Here is a 14,003-nt window from a genome sequence, read left to right as displayed (position 1 = left end):
CCATTCCAGTTCTCATTACCGTAATTGTTTGTTGCTTAGCACTTAATTAAATGCCCTCTCGAACAGCCAGGTCTTAAGGCTTTTTCGAAAGGACATGAGGGAGGGCGCCTGTCTAATGTGTGCCGGGAGAGTGTTCCACAGCCGGGGGGCCACCACCGAGAAGGCCCTCTCCCTCGTCCCCGCCAGCCGTGCCTGTGATGCAGGCGGGATCGAGAGAAGGGTCTCCCCAGACGATCTCAAGGTCCTCGTGGGCTCGTAGGCCAAGATGCGGTCAGAAAGGTATTTTGGGCCGGAACCGTTTAGGGCTTTGTAGGCCAAAACCAGCACCTTGAATTGGGTCCGGTAGCAAATCGGCAGCCAGTGGAGCTGGGACAACAAGGGCGTTGTGTGCTCCCTGCCACCTGCTCCAGTTAGTAACATGGCTGCCGCGCGCTGAACCAGCTGAAGCTTCCGGGCCGTCTTCAAGGGCAGCCCCACGTAGAGAGCGTTGCAGTAGTCCAGGCGGGATGTGACAAAAGCGTGTACCACCGTGGCCGTCAGACTTCCCGAGATACGGGCGCAGCTGGCGCACGAGCCTAAGCTGTGCAAATGCTCCCCTGGTCACCGCTGAAACCTGGGGGTCCAGGCTCAACGATGAGTCCAGGATCACACCCAAGCTGCGAACCTGCGCCTTCAAGGGGAGTGCGACCCCGTCCAGCACAGGCTGTAACCCTATATCCCGTTCGGCCTTGCGACTGACCAGGAGTACCTCTGTCTTGTCTGGATTTAGTTTCAGTTTGTTCGCCCTCATCCAGACAGATTAAAAGCCAAAACCAAGGTTATAACAACATCTATCCCGCCTGCTTCACAGGTGCGGCTGGCGGGGATGAGAGACAGGGCCTTTTCTGTGGTGGCCCCTCGGCTATGGAACGCCCTTCCCATGGAGGTAAGATCAGCCCCCTCGCTGATGGTGTTCCGAAGAAGATTAAAAACCTGGATGTTTGAACAGGTATTTGGTTAATCGGTGCAATGAATGTGATGATTACAGGAATGGTAATATGGACGACGAAACTGGATCACGATTTTAGTCTTGAGATGCATTGGGTTGTTATTGTTGTGTCAATATTGTGTATTATGCTTTTATGGTTTTAAATTGTATATTGTTGACTGTTGTACCTTTGTTGTAAACCGCGTTGAGTCGCCTGTTAGGCTGAGAAACTGCGGTATACAAGTAAAGTAAGTAAATAAATAAAAAAAATAAATCTGTTATAGAACTCTAATATGCTGATGACAACGTCGTCTGTGCACATTCATAGAATCATAGAATCAAAAGTTGGAAGAGACCTCATGGGCCATCCAGTCCAACCCCATTCTGCCAAGAAGCAGGAATATTGCATTCAAATCACCCCTGACAGATGGACATCCAGCCTCTGTTTAAAAGCTTCCAAAGAAGGAGCCTCCACCACACTCCGGGGGAGAGAGTTCCACTGCTGAACGGCTCTCACAGTCAGGAAGTTCTTCCTCATGTTCAGATGGAATCTCCTCTCTTGTAGTTTGAAGCCATTGTTCCGCGTCCTAGTCTCCAAGGAAGCAGAAAACAAGCTTGCTCCCTCCTCCCTGTGGCTTCCTCTCACATATTTATACATGGCTATCATGTCTCCTCTCAGCCTTCTCTTCTTCAGGCTAAACATGCCCAGCTCCTTAAGCCGCTCCTCATAGGGCTTGTTTTCCAGACCCTTGATCATTTGAGTCGCCCTCCTCTGAACACATTCCAGCTTGTCAATATCCCTCTTGAATTGTGGTGTCCAGAATTGGACACAATATTCCAGCTGTGGTCTAGCCAAAGCGGAATAGAGGTGTAGCATGACTTCCCTAGATCTAGACACTAGGCTCCTATTGATGCAGGCCAAAATCCCATTGGCTTTTTTTGCCGTCACATCACATCGTTGGCTCATGTTTAACTTGTTGTACATGAGGACTCTACACGTACTGCTCTCGAGCCAGGCATTGTCCCCCATTCTGTATCTTTGCATTTCGTTTTTCCTGCCAAAGTGGAGTATCTTGCATTTGTCACTGTTGAACTTCATTTTGTTAGTTTTGGCCCATCTCTCCAATCTGTCAAGATCGTTTTGAATTCTGCTCCTGTCCTCTGGAGTATTGGCTATCCCTCCCAAAAGCCTCTCTAAACACCTTCGCAGAAGCATACGAGAAGCTCAGCCTCTGTGTACAAACCCACACGATCTCTTCGATCATCTGGCCCTGCTCTTGCTCCCGCCTCCCTTGCAGGCGCAGTTGGTGGGGACGAGGGAGAGGGCCTTCTTGGTGGTGCCCCCCCCCCCCAACACTGGAACTCACTTCCCAGGGATATCAGACATGCCCCAACATTGGGAGTCTTTAGGAGGAGCCTGAAAACGTGGGTGTTCTAGTGTGTCTTCCCGGAATAAGGAAATAATTCCCAACAAAATGTCTTCAGAATGCACTTTAACTATTCGTTGGATTGCGCTCCCCTCACTTCTTTTAAAATCCTCCTACCAGATATATCCTACCTTGTTCATGCCCAGCATTTATTTTTAATTTTTAAGTTATTACATTTGGCCCCACCATAGGTTTTTAAATCTTTGTGTGTTATTGTTTATATGTGATTTATACTAATTGTATTGTTTTTGTTTATTGCTTCCTTGTTTTATTGATGTGTTGTTGGGCTTGGCCTCATGTAAGCCGCTCTGAGTCCCTTGGGGAGATGATGGTGGGGTATAAATAAAGTTATTATTATTATTATTATTATTATTATTATTAGTATTATTATCAGCCTGTCATTGAACATCGAGAAAACCAAAGTGCTCTTCCAGCAGTCACCAACCAATCCCTCTCCAATGCCAAAAATACTTCTTAATGGTGTAATTTAGAAAATGCTGGCCATTTCTGCTACCTTGGCACCTCTCCTCTCCACAAAAGTCAACAATGACACTGAAATATAACACCGCCTGAGCTCTGCGAGTGCAGCATTTTTCCGAATGAAGCACAGAGTGTTTGAGGACCTGGACATCTGTAGGGATACTAAGGTGCTTGTTTATAAAGCTATTGTCCACCCAACCCTGCTATATGTCTGCGAGACGTTGACTATCTACAGACGTTACATGCAACTCCTGGAACGATTCCATCAGTGCTGCCTCCGAAAAATCTTGCAAATCTCTTGGGAAGACAGGCGGACATATGTCAGCATGATGGAAGATGCAAAGACCACCAGCACTGAAGCGATGGTCCTCCGCCATCAACTCTGCTGGACTGCCCACGTTGTCCGGATGCCTGACCACCGTCTCCCAAAGCAGTTGCTCCACCCCAAACTCAAGAACAGAAAACGGAATGTTGGTGGGTAGGAAAAGAGATGTAAAGATGGGCTCAAAGCCAACCTTAAAAACTCTGGCATAGACACTGAGAACTGGGAAGCCCTGGCCCTTGAGTGCTCCAGCTGGAGGTCAGCTGTGACTAGCAGTGCTGTAGAATTTGAAGAGGCATGAATGGAGGGTGAAAGAGAGAAACGTGCCAAGAGGAAGGCACGTCAAGCCAACCCTGACTGGGACCGCCTTCCACCTGGAAACTAATGCCCTCACTGCAGGAGACGACGCAGATCAAGAATAGGGCTCCACAGTCACCTATGGACCCACCGCCAGGACACCGATCTTGGAAGACAATCCTACTGGGACAACGAGTGACGGAACCCAGACAGGGAGGAGGGAGCAAGCCTGTTTTCTGCGTCCTTGGAGACTAGGACGCGGAACAATGGCTTCAAACTACAAGAGAGGAGATTCCATCTGAACATGAGGAAGAACTTCCTGACTGTGAGAGCCATTCAGCAGTGGAACTCTCTGCCCCGGAGTGTGGTGGAGGCTCCTTCTTTGGAAGCTTTTAAACAGAGGCTGGATGGCCATTTGTCAGGGGTGATTTGAATGCAATATTCCTGCTTCTTGGCAGAATGGGGTTGGACTGGATGGCCCATGAGGTCTCTTCCAACTCTTTGATTCTATGATTCTATTAGCTTTTAAAGAGCCAGACTCAGTAATATGTCCAAGTAACACCTACGTAAGTAAAGTACTAATGCAATATAATAATACTACTACTAATAATATAATATTATAATATTTTATATCAGATGTAATATTACTAATAATATAACAATATAGTACAATATAGTAATATATAATATTTGGTTTCTATGTTTTGTGTACATTATTTATATGCTTTGATGTTTTATACTTTATTGTTATGTTGTTTATTTCACTGCAATTTGTATTTTTGTATTGTAATTTGTTGCTCGGGCTTGGCCCCATGTAAGCTGCTCCGAGTCCCCGTTGGGGGAGATGGTGGTGGGGTATAAATAAAGTTTTATTACTATTACTATTATTATTCTTATTATTATTGTACTATGCTAATAATATAATATTTTGTATGGATGGATATATATCTTGTAAGCTGCTCTGAGTCCCCTTCGGGAAGAGAAGGGTGGCATATAAATATCGTAAATAAATACATTCAAATCCCCACTTGCTTACTGCATAGCGTGCCCCGCATTCTGTCCCAGCCCATCCTATATCATTAGAAGGTTGTAAAGATAACACACTTCAAGAATGGGAAACAACCACGCATCCTTATCCAGTTCTTCGGAAGACGAACTAGGGCAGAGGTGATGGGGAAATACAAGAAGGTGATCTAGGGGAGACGGACGCCAGACGGATCAAGGACTCATCCCAGCAGTTTCGCACAGAATCATATAATCATGGATTTAGAAGAGACCTCATGGGCCATCTAGTCCAACCCCATTCTGCCAAGAAGCAGGAAAATCACATTCAGAGTACCCCTAACAGATGGCCATCCAGCCTCCACCACACTCTGGGGAAGAGAGTACTACTTGCATGGACTCTTCTCAGGAACTTCTGATTAATTAGGTTGCTGTGAGTTTTCCTGGCTGTTTAGCCATGTTTTAGAACAGCGTTTTTCAACCTTTCTAATGCCGTGACCCCTTAATACAGTTCCTCATGTAGGTGACCCCCGACCATAAAACCATTTTTGTTGCTACTTCATGACTGTAATTTTGCTACTGTTATGAATCATAATGTAAATATCTGACATGCAGGATATATTTTCATTCACTGGACCAAATTTGGCACAAATACCCAATACGGCCGCTTTAGAATAATGGTTAGGTTGGGAGGGGGATTGATTTTCTCAGTTGTGGTTGCTGGGATTTATAGTTCAGCTACAATCAAAGAGCATTCTGAACCCCACCAATGATGAAACTGAACCAATCTTGGAACACAGAACTCCCATGACCAACGGAAAACACTGGAAGGGTGTGGTGGACATTGACCTTGAGTTTTGGAGTTATAGTTCACCTACACCGAGAGAGCACTGTGGACTCAAACAATGATGGATCTGGACCAAACTTGCATGAATACTCAATACTGAGTCCTATATATTGAAATACAAGTTTGGATACTGAGTCCTATATAATGGGATAGAAGTCTGGATGTTGAGTCCTATATATTGCAATCAAATTCTGGATGTTGAGTCCTATATATTAAGATCAAAATCTGGATTAAGATCAAACACTGGTGGAGTTTGAGGACAATATCTCTTGAGTTCTTGTGGGTTTTTTCTTGTGGGACCTCACCTCTGAGGAAGCTTGCCATAGATGCAGGCGAAACGTCAGGAGAAATGCCTCTAGAACATGGCCATATAGCCCGAAAAAACCCACAAGAACTGAGTGATTCCAGCCATGAAAGCCTTCGACAATACAATATCTCTTGACATTTGGGGGTTGCAGTTGCTGGGATTTATAGTTCACCTGCAATCAAAGAGCATTCTAAACTCCACCAATGATGGAATTGAACCAATCTTGGTACACAGAAACCTCATGACCAACAGAAAACACCAGAAGGGTTTGGTGGGCATTGACGGTGAGTTTTGGAGTTGTAGTTCACCCACATCAAGAGAGCACTGTGGACTCAAACAATTATGAATCTGGACCAAACTTGGCATGAATACTCAATATGCACAAATGTGAACACTGATGGAGTTTGGGGATGATAGATCCTGACATTTGGTAGTTACTGGGATTTATAGTTCACCTACAAACAAAGCGTATTCTGAACACCACCAACGACAGAATTGGGACAAACTTCCCACAAAGAACCCCCATGACCAACAAAAAATACTGTGTTTTCTTATAATCTTTTGCGACCCCTCTGACACCTTCTTGTGACCCCCCCCAGGGCCCCCACCCCCAGATTGAGAAACGCTGTTGCAGAAGCATTCTCTCCTGATTTGTATTTGGGCTCTGTGTTTGGAGGTCCCCATGTACACTTGTCCACAGCTCCATTGTATACAGTAGATTCCTGCAGAGGTGAGAGAAGCCATCTTGAGCTTTGCTGAATGTGACCACCAAACACAGTGGCATTGCCCAAACATGAATCAAGGAACTGGGAAGGCACTACAGACTAATTCAACCAGAGAAGTCAGCCATAGCCGAGTACCTGATGAACCAACCTGGACCCAGCATATTAGAGAACACGGAAATGCTGAAGCTTTCTCTATTAACCACCATGTCAGACAACAGAGAAGCCATTGAAATCCATAAGCATGTAGACAATATATACATTTTTATTTATATAGATTCATTTATTATTAATATTTATTTTTAAAACGGGATACAGTGAGTCTACGTGAAGCAAACCGCGAAATAGCAAGGGAACACTGTAAAGTCTATTTTTCCTAGTTTCCAACAGACCTCACAACCTCTGAGGATGCCTGCCATAGGTGCAGGTGAAATGTCAGGAGAGAATGCTTCTGGAACATGGCCATACAGCCCAGAAAACTCAGAGCAACCAGTGATTTTGGCTACGAAAGCCTTCAACAATACAAGTAGACTATTTCAACAGAAAGAAGGAAACCATGAAAATGAACACAATCTGGCTAGTTTTTTTTAAAATCCCAAATCAGGCCAGGAAATAAAGAGAAACATTCAAAAAGCAGGAGAATTCCAGACAAGAATCAATCAGGGCCAGCTAATACCTCCAAGCAAAGGATTCCTTTAGGCAGGAAGCAGCCAGGTGGCCAATTGCAACATCAACACTTGTCTCCAACCGACAAACTAGGCAAGGGGGGTTTATATATTTGTGGAATGTTCAAAAACCACCTCCCAACAAAGGATTCCCCTAAGGGGGACTCTGGGCAGCCTAACAATTGCATCATAGGATGCTAACATCATAAAAACAACCACAGTACAATCAAAATATTAAAAATTAAAACAATAATTAAAACAATTAATTAAGACACGTCCATTAAAATTGAAATCTGGGTCAATTTATTGCCATAAGTTGTGTGATCTTCTTCTACTTGCTGCTCACTGATCAAATGCTTGGTCCCATAACCAGGTCTTGATTTTTCTTCTAAAAGACAAGAAGGAGGTGGCCAATCTGATATCTCTAGGGAGGGCATTGCATAGGCAGGGGGGCACTGCTGAGAAGGCCCTGTCTCTGTCCCCTAGGCAGTAAGCAGCCAGACCGTAAAGCTGAAAGGCCATTCAATGCTAATCAAGGTGACCAATTGCAACATTCACACCTGCATCAAATAGAGAAGAGTTCCTTCTCCCAACCTGGACAGTATTCCACAGATATATAAATCTCACTCTTCTGGTTCCCAACAGATCCCACAACCTCTGAGGATGCCTGCCATAGATGTGGGAGATGTTTCTGGAACATGGCCATATAGCCCGGAAAACTCACAGCAACCCAGTGATTCCGGCCATGAAAGTCTTCAACAACAGACCTCACGACCTGTGAGGAAGCCTGCCATAGATGTAGGTGAAACGTCAGTACATAATGCTTCTGGAACACGGCCATACAGCCCGAAAAACAACCCAGTGATCCCAGCCATGAAAGCCTTCGACAACACATTACTTTTATTACTTAGTATTTTAGACGGAGAATGCCACCCCAAGGATCTGGCTTGCTTTCCCCAAGTCCAAAGTCCAACAGCAATTCTATAAAGTTGAGAATTCATCCACAGAATCAAGGCTGCTCAGCATGGAAGAAGAGTAGGATATGGCACTTCCCATTCCAGGCAGTGAGATTTATAGTTTTAATAACTTTTTCACAAACACATCCCAAGAGTCTGTTTCTCCTTGGCATCAGGTTTCGTTGGATGTCTCCCAGCCCGTCCAGCATAGGCATATTTTCCAACAACAGCCCTACTGTGAAAGTAAGAAGGCAATTGCCCTTTAACTCCATCTCTGTTCATCAAGGAGAGTCAGTGACACCCTGCCTCTGAGGCTGGAGAGTTCATCGAGCCATTGATTTCTATAATCCCCTTCTAAAGCCATTTAAGCTTGTCACTCCCACTTGCATGTGCACTCTCTCAATCCCTCTCTTGTGCACACATGCACATAAGAGATCCCGTGGACCAAACTGGTCAAGAAACCAAACCACGAATGAGGCAACATCCAGTTTGAGATTGGTCTCTGCCATAAACTCTGGGCCAGATTGAAGAGAGAGGGGGGCAGAAGACCGTTCCACCTTGTCTCCTGTCCTATGCTAATATTATAATATAATATATTATAATGAACCAACCTGGACACAGCATTTTATTTGAGAACACATAAATGCTGGACCACTCTCACAACCACCATGTCAGGCTACACAGAGAAGCCACTGAAATCCACAAACATGTGGACAATTTCAACAGAAAGGAAGAAACCATGAAAATGAACAAAATCTGGCTACCAGTATTAAAAAACTCTAAAACTGCAACAGCAAAAACAGCAGAGAGAAAAACAGGCAGGGACATCTAATCACCCTTCAAGAAGAGTTTGCCCCAGGCACAGTCAGCCCACTGTATGCTAATCAAAGTGGGCAGTTGAAAGATCCACACCTAGCCCAACTTACAAAAGCCCTTTGTCTCACCCTGGCCATTCCACAGATATATAAACCCCTTTTTTCCCAGCTCCAGCAGACCTCACCTCTGAGGATGCCTGCCATAGATGCAGGCAAAACGTCAGGAGAAATGCCTCTAGAACATGGCCATATAGCCCGAAAAAACCCACAAGAACTGAGAGATATAATATATTGTATATACATATAACAGTTATAATATTATAATATAATGCAATATAATACCAATACCAATAATAATATATTATAATTATATATTTATATTGCATGTAATATTATCAATAATTTATATAAATAAAAATGTAATGTCAGACTACACAGAGAAGCCATTGAAATCCACAAGCATGTGGACAATTTCAACAGAAAGGAAGAGACCATGAAAATGAACAAAATCTGGCTACCAGTATTAAAAAACTCTAAAATTACAACAGCAAAACAGCAGAGAGGAAACAACCAGGAACATCTTAACAACTCTCAGCAAAAGATTTTCCCAGGATCAGCCAGGCCTTCAAATGCTAATGAAGGTGGTCAGTTGAAACATTCACACCTAGCTCCAGCAGAGAAGAGCTCTTTGCCCCACCCCAGCCATTCCACAGCCATTGTCCTTATTCCAACAGACCTCACTACCTCTGAGGATGCTTGCCATAGATGCAGGCGAAACGTTAGGAGAAATGCCTCTAGAACATGGCCATATAGCCCGAAAAAAACCCACAAGAACCTAGTGATTCCAGCCATGAAAGCCTTCGACAATACAATGTAATGTTTGTTTGTGTGATTAACATAACTCAAAAACCACTGGACGAATTGACACCAAATTTGGATACAATACACCTATCAGGCCAACGAGTGACCATCACTCAAAAAAACACTGATAAACACAACAAAAGGGACTTCAAAAACCAAAAAAGCAAAAAGATGCTACAATGCATGTACAAAAACGACTCCCCCGGCAAACAAAACACACAAAAGTATATCCACACTCTCTTTCAGACTATAGCTCCCAGCATCCCCTAGACCAGGCCCATTAGGAGAGGAGGTTGTTCCAAATGCCCTGCTTCCAAGCTGCAAACTTGCTTTTATTTGGATTTCTTTGAGAGCATCCCAATCCCTGCATATTCCCAATTTCCTACTGCAACTCTCAGCAATCCTCCAGATAGATTAGATAGAGAAATAGATAAATCGATCAGGAGGACTGCTGGGAGTTGCAGCCCAAGAATAGGTTGAGAAGGAAGAAAGGAGAGAAAGAGGAAGGGAAAAAAAGGGGGGGAAGGAAGGGAAGAGAAGGAAGGAAGAAAGAAAAAGGTGAAGAAATGAATGAGAGAAAGAAAGGTGGAGAGAAAGAGGGAGGGAAGGTTGGCCACAGCAACATGTGGTGGGTACAGCTAGTATTACAATATAATGGTATAGTACAATATAGTAATATTTAATACTAATATTATACTATTATACTGATATTATACTATGGTAATACTATATTTTATATGTATGTATGTGTGTATGTGTGTGTGTGTGTGTGTGTGTGTGTGTGTGTGTATATAAATATCTCGTAAGCTGCTCTGAATCCCTTTCGTGGTGAGAAGGGCGGCATATAAATGTTGTAAATAAATAAATAAGCTCAAATCATGGCCCTTGGGAAAGCTGTTCTCTTTCCTTCTGGCTCGGGCCTACCTACCCAGCATCTTGCCAATACTGAAGATGCACACAGGCGGTAGAATTAATATAGTTGGACACTTTAAGTGCCATGACTCAATGTTATAGAACTTGGGAGTTGGAGTCCAGTAAGTAATCAGCACTCTTCAACAGATAAAGCTAAATACCTTATGAAACTACAACAGTCATGATGCATGGAAGTTAAAAGTGGTGTCAAATTGTATTAATTCTACAGCAGTGTTTCTCAGTCTTCCTAATGCCGTGACCCCTTAATACAGTTCCTCATGTTGTGGTGACCCCCAACCATGACATTATTTTCGTTGCTACTTCATAACTGTAATTTTGCAACTGTTATGAATCGTCATGTAAATATCTGATATACAGGATGTATTTTCATTCACTGGACCAAATTTGGCACAAATACCAAATACACCCACGTTAGAATACTGGTGGGAGTTGGGAGACTTGGGAGGGGGATTGATTTTGTCATTTGGGAGTTGTGGTTACTGGGATTTATAGTTCACCTACAATCAAAGAACATTCTGAACCCCACCAACGATGGAATCGAACGAAACTTTGTCTACAGAACTCCCAAGAGTAACAGAAAATACTGGAACAATTTGGTGAATTTTGGAGTTGTAGTTCACCTACATCCAGAGAGCACGGTGGACCAAACTTGATGGAAGTGGACCAAACTTGGCACAAATACCCAATATGCCCAAATATGAATACTGGTGAAGTTTGGGGGAAATAGACCTTGATATTTGGGAGTTGTAGTTACTGAGATTTATAGTTCACCAACAATCAAAGAGCATTCTGAACCCTACCAATTGGGCCAAACTTCCCACACAGAACCCTCATGACCCACAGAAAATATTGTGTTTTCTGATGGTCTTTAGCAACATATCTGACATCCCTTTGCGACCCCAGGTTGAAAAACACTATTCTATAGTGGAAATGCACCTCGGGAACTCATTTTCAAGGCTGACAATATGAAAAGGCACAGGAAATATTCTGCAACTTCGGAGTTCTTAAAACTGTCCTCAAAGCAAAACACACATGGATCAAGAGGCACCGAAGCCTTTCCCAGCCCAAATCTTCCTTTCTTCCCAGTCATAAGTGAGTACAGCCACTGTTTGGGGGAGACACAACTCCCAGAATCCCTAAAGAGGTGGGGGTCTCATTAATCATGCCCTCTGTTTGTAAGAAAAGGTTAAAAGGGAACATTTTGTAGCCATGTTTAAGAATTTGAAAGGAAGTCTCATTGAGGAGGGAGAAAGCTAGGATATTCAGCTGTCAGGGGGGCTTTGATAGTGTCATCCTACATGGAAAAAGGGTAGGACTGGATGGCCCTTGGGATCTCTTCTAACTCTAGTATTATGCACCTACAGTTGGTATTCTTCATGTCTTTTTGAGCTGTCTCTATATCAAGACTGGAATATAGACTTGTGAGGCCACAACAAGGTCTACAACCGAGCCCAGTTCAGGTAGGAATCTTCATGGACAATAAGTTGACCATGAGCCAACAGTGTGATGCAGCAGCTAACAAAGCCAATGGGATTTTGGGCTGCATCAAAAGGAATCTGAATCACAGAATCACACAGTTGGAAGAGGCCTCAAGGACCATCCAGCCCAACCCCATTCTGCCAATCCAATCCCTCCCAAGATGCCCATCCAGTCCCTGAATAATAGAAACCTAGAGTTGGAAGAGACCCCAAGGGCAAACCAGTAAACCCCCTTCTGCCAATCCAATCCCTCTCGACAGATGTCCATCCAGCCTCTGAATCACAGAATTTGTTAGAATAGAGACCCCAAGGGCCATCCAGTCCAATCCCCTTAGGCCAATGAAATCCCTCCCGACAAATGTCCATCCAGCCTCTGAATCATAGAATCCTAGAGTTGGAAGAAACCCCATGGGCAACCCAGTCCAATCCAATCCCGACAGATGTCCACCCAGCCTCTGAATCACAGAATTCTAGAGTTAGAAGAGACTCCAAGGGCCATCCAGTCCAACACCCTTAGGCCAATCAAACCCCTCCCGACAGATGTCCATCCGGCCTCTGAATAATAGAATCCTAGAGTTGGAAGAGACCCCAAGGGCAACCCAGTCCAATCCAGTCCCGACAGATGTCCATCCAGCTTCTGAATCATAGAATCATAGAGTTGGAAGAGACCCCAAGGGCAATCCAGTTAACCTCATTCTGCCAATCCCAGCCCGCCTGACAGATGCCCATCCTGTCTCTAAATCACACAATCCAAGAGTTGGAAGAGACCGCAAATGCCATTAAGTCCAACCCCATTCTGCCAATCCTCACAACAGATGATCATCCCGTCTCTGAACAACAGAATCCTAGAGTTGGAAGAGACCCCAAGGGCAACCCAGTCCAATCCAATCCCGACAGATGTCCATCCAGCCTCTAAATCACAGAATTTTAGAGTTAGAAGAGACTTCAAGGGCCATCAAGTCCAACCCCCTTAGGCCAATCAAACCCCTCCCGACAGATGTCCATCCAGCCTCAGAATCATAGAATTCTAGAGTTGGAAGAGACCCCAAGGGCAACCCAGTCCAATCCAGTCCCGACAGATGTCCATCCAGCCTCTGAATCACAGAATTCTAGAGTTAGAAGAAGCTCCAAGGGCCATCCAGTCCAACACCCTTAGGCCAATCAAACCCCTCCCGACAGATGTCCACCCAGACTCAGAATCATAGAATCATAGAGTTGGAAGAGACCCCAAGGGCCATCCAGTCCAACCCCCTTAGGCCAATCAAACCCCTCCCGACAGATGTCCATCCAGCCTCTGAATCATAGAATCCTAGAGTTAGAAGAGACCCCAAAGGCCATCCAGTCCAACCCCATTCTGGCAATTGCAATCCCTCCCGACAGATGTCCACCCAGCCTCAGAATCACAGAATCCTAGAGTTGGAAGAGACCCCAAGGGCCATCCAGTCCAACCCCATTCTGCCAATCAAATCCCTCTCGACAGATGTCCATCCAGCCTCTGAATCACAGAATCCTAGAGTTCGAAGAGACTCCAAGGGCCATCCAGTCCAACCCCATTCTGGCAATTGCAATCCCTCCCGACAGATGCACGTCCACCCTCTGTTTAAACCCTTCCAGGCTGCCCACGGCCCCTGAATTCCCACTGGCCACCCTCTCTGTGGCTCCTTCCCGGCCTCCAGGCCGCAACCCTGCTAGGCCCGCCGCCTCCTCCCTCCCTCGCTCACCTGAGCCCCGGCAGCAGCGGGCTGGCTCCCTCCGTCCGTCCTGCCTCTCGGTCCCTTCCCTCGCCGCCTCCTCCTCGTTCCTTTCTCTCTTTCCTTTCTTTCTTCCCTTTCGGAGTCCCTCTCCCACCCCCAGCTCGCAGCCTCCGGAAACGGAAACGCCTCTCCTCGGCCACCCACTGGCCCTGACTCACCCCGAGCGTCAC

The 14,003-nt window shown here is 45.0% G+C and overlaps 1 protein-coding gene across 1 annotated transcript in view; it reads right to left on the bottom strand.

Annotated features, from left to right (window-relative positions):
* The window catches only part of ETV3 (ETS variant transcription factor 3), a 38,277-nt gene extending 24,274 nt beyond the window's left edge, over window positions 1–14,003 (bottom strand). The window contains exon 1 of the mRNA XM_060758232.2: window positions 13,801–14,003. The gene's annotated coding sequence lies outside the window, so the exon portion shown is untranslated. The remainder of the gene's footprint in view (window positions 1–13,800) is intronic.

This window comes from Anolis sagrei, chromosome 12 (genome assembly GCF_037176765.1).
Source record: "Anolis sagrei isolate rAnoSag1 chromosome 12, rAnoSag1.mat, whole genome shotgun sequence".
NCBI lineage: Eukaryota > Metazoa > Chordata > Lepidosauria > Squamata > Dactyloidae > Anolis > Anolis sagrei.
Note: the sequence above shows the minus strand (reverse complement) of the source record. Positions and strands in the feature narration are given on the sequence as shown.